Raw genomic sequence first — 6,210 nt, forward strand, 5'->3', positions numbered from 1 at the left:
CCTTACTTGGCAAACATGTGATTAATAATTGTAAATGAAAAACCCAAACTCTGTAAAGTATGTAAAGGAGTTTATTCTAAGCCAATATGAGTGACCGTGGCTTCAGGAAGAGTCTCAGGGGTTCCTGAGAAAGTGTGCTCAAGGAGGTCAGGTTACAGTTTGGTTTTATATAGTTTAGGGAGACAGAAGTTACAGGCAAAGACATAGATCAATACGTGTAAGGAATAGATTGATTTGGCCTGGAAAGGTGAGACATCTCAAAGAGTTGGGGAGCTTACAGGTCATAGGTGGATTCAAAAATTGTCTGATTGGCAATGGGTTGAAAGAGGTAAACTACAGACTTGAAGTCAGTAGAACGAAATGCTTTAGTTAAGTGGGTGGGGGGAATTGTGAAAGCCAAGGTTCTTACTATGTAGATGAAGCCTCCAGGCAGCAGGCTTCAGTGAGAATAGATGGTAAATGTCTCCTTTCAGACCTTAAAGTTGTCAGACTCTTAGTTAATCTCTCCTAGATCCCAGAAAGACCGGGCTGCATTAATGGAGGTTCTCTACAGATGCAGAATTTTCCCCACAAAAGACAGCTTTGCAGGGCCATTTCAAAATGTCAGAGAAATGTATTTTGGGGTAAAATATTTTGATTTCCTTCAGGATCTGATATCTGTCATGTGATGCTACACCAGAGTCAGGATGGAATTTGATCTCTTATTGCCACAGTCTGCTTTGTCAGTCACGTGATCTCTATTTTAGTGTTGATGCTGGTCAGTTCTGCTGAACTCCAAAAGGGGGAGGGTATAATGAGGTGTGTCCAACCTCCCTTCCCTCCCATCATGATTGTGAATTTCATTTTTTAGGTTTCACTTGACTCCCTGTTCAGTCTGTCGGGAGGCCTGGGATTTTTGTTTTGGCTTAGAGAATCCTGAGTTTGGGCAATTATCCTGGATTATCCGGGTGGGTCTGATATAATCAAAAGGGTCCTTAAAAGAGGGAGGCAAGAAAATCAGATAATAAAAGACAAGTAGGAGCCTCCAGAAGCAGGAAGAGGCAAGGAGACAGGTTCCCCTCTAGAGCCTTCAGAAAGACTGAACCAATGTACATCTTATTTGTATTGATTAATGTCTTTTGTGTCCCTAAAATGTATAAAACCAAGTCTCGCCAGCACCTTGATTTTAGCCCCGTGAGACCTGCTTTGGACTTCTAACCTCTAGACCTCTAAGAAAAGTTTTTATTTTGAGCCACTAAGTTTGCAGGCATTTGTTCCAGCAGTAATAGATAACTGATACAGAAAGCCAGAGACTGAGGGTGGCCAGGGATAGGAGGAGGTGAGCATAGGGTGAGGATGTCTGGACCAGAGGCCTTATAGGAGGACAGTGGGCCCAGATGCTCGCTTGCATCCAAAGGTCAGGGTGACTAAACGACCCCAGCAGGGGATGCAGAAGGACTGAAGCCTAAATTAAAGACCCAAAGGGGTGAAATGCCCCTATAGAGGTCAGCAGGGCCCAGCCACCAGCACCCAGACCTGACACATATTCCCTTGTTCCTTCATTTTTTCTTTAAGTGCTTCCCTGCATGAAGACTATGTAAACCAAAGATAAAATTCTAAGCCCTCCAACCACCGGAATGGACCCCTCCTCTCAGCAAAGTAAATTCCGAAGTTAACCTGAAAAACTAGTTCAGGCCGTGATGGGAAGTGGGGTCGGACATGCCTCATTATGCCCTCCTCCCTTTTGAAATTACTGAGAGAATACTCTTTAAGTCTGGTAAGAAGCATTTATAATATATTCTCTCTGAAGCCAGCTACCTGGAGACTTTGCCTGCATGATAAAAACTTGGTCTCCATAATCCCTAATCTTAGCTCAGACATTCCTTTCCATTGATTCTAAGTCTTTAGACAATAACTTAACCCTTTCAACCAATTGCCAATCAGAAGATATTTGAATCTGCTTATGACCTGGAAGCCCTTGGCTTCCAGTTGTCCTACCTTTCCAGACTGAACCAATGTACATCTTATTTGTATTGATTAATGTCTTTTATGCCCCTAAAATGTGTAAAACCAAGTTGTAGCCTGACCACCTTGGGCACATGTTTTTGGAATCTCCTGAAGGCTGTGTTATGGGCCATTGGTCACTCATATTTGGCTCAGAATACATCTCTTCAAATATTTTACAGAGTTTGACTCTTTTCATTGACAACTGTAATTCTGAGGCAAAATCAGAGGAAAGGGAGAGGGAGTGCTTGAGAGGAGAGAATGTACCAGAGAGCACATGTGAATGTTGAAAACAGAGAATTTAATTTCTCAATCGACTGACTATTTCAGAATAGTCTATTGTAAACATGAAGATGTGAAATGACCTTGGAGTGGTATGATTATGTTTTCTACCATCATTTGTAGCCCAGTTATACAGAAAGATATTTACATTTTTGCATACACTGTGGCTATTTTAGCAAGCTGCAGGAAGATACTGAGTGCTAAGCATGTCCCTATTCACGATCTCATTAACTGACACAGGCACCCTAGAGGGAATTATTATTTTGCAATCTTCTTATTCTGGAGATGAGAAAAGGGAGGATTAAAAAAATAAGCAATTTTGCCCACAGTAACACAGCTGGTGAGGGATAGCACTGAGCTCCATCCTCAAATCCATCAGACTCTAAAAGACCGGGCTCTAGGCCAGCCATGGTGGCTCATACCTGTAATCCTAGCACTTTACAAGGCTGAGGCACAAGGATTTCCTGAGGCCAGAAGTTTGAGACCATCCTGGGCAACATAGCAAGACCTTGTCTCTACAAACAATTTTAAAATTCCAGGTATGGTGGCATGTGCCTATAGTCCGAGCTACTTGGGAGGCTGAGGTGAGATCACTTGAGCCCCAGCATTCGAAGCAGCAGTGAGCTATGATCATATCACTGCACTCCAGCCTGGGCAACAAAGTGAGACCCTGTCGCTTGAAAAAAAAAAAAGACTAGACTGTTAGGCTCTTTGATGACATACACCTAACCAAAGTGCCGATTCCTAAAAAGGTGCCTTCCCCACCTGCCACATTTACCTATCCAGCCTCAACCACCAATTCCCTGTACCCTCCTATTTTTCACATTTTATTCTCTGCAGTTATCTTTATATTATATTATTCTGTCTCCTAGACTCTGTTTATAGAAGCAGAAACTATACCTTTTATCTCTTTGTATTCAAAACCTTTAGCTCCAGTTTCCAACACTTAATATGCCGGAAAACAGGCATTATTTTGAGAGTCTCCTATCACCCATCCACTGTACCATCATGAATTATTTTATTTCAGTATCTTGAAATCCCATCGGTGTATGGGATTATTTTATTACCTCATTTTAATGAGTAGAAAATGCAAACATTATTTTTCTAAGATCACATGGTGAGACCGTTTGAGTACTGATAGGATATATCCCAAAGTTGTCTGAACCCAGGACTGGACATCTTAACATTGACATAAAATTCTCCATCATTATTATAACTATAGAAAGGCAGAAACTATGATAAATGAAACAAGCTTTATCAGCTTGGATAGTTGTCTAACCTTTATGTGACTCATCTTTAAAATGAAGGCATTGGGTTATTTCACGTTTTTTTTGTCAGCAGCATAATACAAGTGTATCAGAGGTTCTGCGGGTATAACCTGAGACTGCACATATGAAAAAGACATTAAGTCTAACTTCTATTTTGTATAATTGACATTTGTATTGAGATAATTGTAGATCGACATGCAGTTGCAAGAAAAAATAGAGACCTCATGTACCCTTTACCCAGTTTTTCCTAATGGTAACATCTTGCAAAATTATAGTACAGTATCAAAACCAGGATATTGAGGTTGATAAAATTCTCCAATCTTATTCAGATTTCCTTAGCTTTACTTCATTTGTATGTGCGTGTTGATTCTATACAGTTTTATCATGTGTAGGTTCTAGTATTCACCACCATTGTCATGTTACAGAACGTTTTCATCACCTCCAGGATCTCTGGTGTTACCCACATTTGCTTCTTCAGTAACCACACCCACTGTCCCCCCACCCTCTCTCCTGTCCCATTAACTGCTAATCTCTTCTCCATTTCTAAAATGTTATCATTTCAACAATGTTATATAAATATTATCATACAGTATATAACTTCTGGGATTGGTTTTTACCATCAACATAATTCCCTGGAGATTCATCCAAGTCACTATATGTATTGATAATTTGCTTCTTGTTATTGCCGAGAAGTATTCCGTGGTATGGATGTATGCCATTTGTTTAATGATTTACCCTGGAAAAACATCTGAGCTGCTTTCTGTTTGGGGCTATTACAAATGAAGCTACTGTGAAAATTAGTGTATAGGTTTTTGTGTTAACATATGTTTTTATTTTCTGGGATAAATGCCCAGTAGTAAAATTGCCAGGTTGTAGAGTAATTGCACATAAGATACTGCCAAACTGTTTTCCAGAGTGGTTGTACCATTTCACATTCCCACCAGCAATGTGTGAGTGATCCAGTCTCACCACATCCTTGCCAGCACTTAATGGTGTTACTGTTTTTTATTTTAGCCATTTTGATAGGCAAGTAGTGATATCACGCTATGGTTTTAATTTGCATTTCCTTACTGGCTAATGATGTTGAACATTTTTCATGTGCTTATTTTCCATCTGTGTGTCCTTGTCAGTGAAATATCCTGTCATGTCTTTTTCCCACTTTCTAATTGGATTTCTTTTTTTTTTTCTGAGACAGAGTCTCACTATGTTGTCCAGGCTAGAATGCAGTGGTGGGATCTCGGTTCACTGCAAGCTCCACCTCCTGGGTTCATGCCATTCTCCTGCCTCAGCCTCCAGAGTAGCTGGGACTACAGGCGCCCACCGCCACGCCCAGCTAATTTTTTGTGTTTTTAGTAGAGACGGGGTTTCACCGTGTTAGCCAGGATGGTCTTAATCTCCTGACCTTGTGATCTGCCCGCCTCAGCTTCCCAAAGTGCTGGGATTACAGGGGTGAGCCACCGCGCCTGGCCTGCTATTGAGTGTCGAGAGGTCTTTGTATATATTAGATACCAACCCTTCGTCAAATGTGTAGTTTGCAAATATGTTCTCCCACTTTGTAGTTTGTCATTTCATTCTCTTCATTTGTCTTTCACAGAGCAAAAGTTTTTAATGTTGATGAGGTCTAATTTATAAATATCTTCTTTTATGGATCATGTTTTTGTTTCCAGTCTAAAGATTTTTACTTTTCCTAAAAGTTTTATAGTTTTACATTTATGTCTTTGATTCATTTTGAGTTCATTTTTGTATAAAGTTTGAGGTTTAAGTCAAGGTTTGTTTTTTTAGGTCTATGGATGTCCAATTGCTCCAGCACCATTTGTTGAAAAGGTTAGTTTTTATTTTTAAAATAAATGATTTTGTCATTTGCTCCATATTTATATTTTTCATAGAATAGTAATGGCTTCTATTATGTGACATTAAGTATAATTTGTCCTCCAAGGAGATATGCCAAGTAAATCCTGTGGTTTCCTTTACTTGTTGGAATAGACCCACAGTTTCCTTAGGGCATATAAACCACAGGGTGAGAATAAGTACTGGATGATACTGGAAGCTCCTGTCAGCTTTGATAATCTATCTATGCCTCTGTTTCTGTTCCTTTCTGTCCCTTCAGCCCCTCTTCTCTTCTCTCTATCTCTCTCAGTAAACTACCATTTTTGATGTGGGTTACTATAGCTCCTAATTTAACCAAGGTGATAGAAGCTTGTGCCAATTAGTGAAATTATTTGCACCCCAATCTGCCCCCAAAGGTGCCCTGGTTAGAGCAATACATTATTCAGTCATTGTATCTATTTGAAGACTTTGTCTGTTTAGCATTTTACTCTTTATACTTCACATACTTTACACTTAGCCTTAACAGTAATTCTTTGTTCTAGATTTGCTTTAGCCCCAACATGCAAAGGGAGAATTTGAGCAAAAAGACTTCAAGGCATCTTGCAGAGGTGGTAGGCCTCTATACAGGACTTTAAACTCCTACAGATGTGGCCTTGAATCAGCATGATCAAATTATTCTGGCCGTTGACTCCTCATCAATCTACATGATGGCCATAAATCCTGGATATAGGTGAGTATATACATATATATGATTGTTTACTGATGTTACAATATATTCAGAGTCTTCTCCCTAGTTAGCAATGTGTGGTTCAGTGTGCTTTGACTCTGATTTCCCTTTTTTTTTCTTTTT

The sequence above is a fragment of the Colobus angolensis genome, unplaced genomic scaffold (assembly GCF_000951035.1).
Source record: "Colobus angolensis palliatus isolate OR3802 unplaced genomic scaffold, Cang.pa_1.0 Scaffold8, whole genome shotgun sequence".
Lineage (NCBI taxonomy): Eukaryota > Metazoa > Chordata > Mammalia > Primates > Cercopithecidae > Colobus > Colobus angolensis.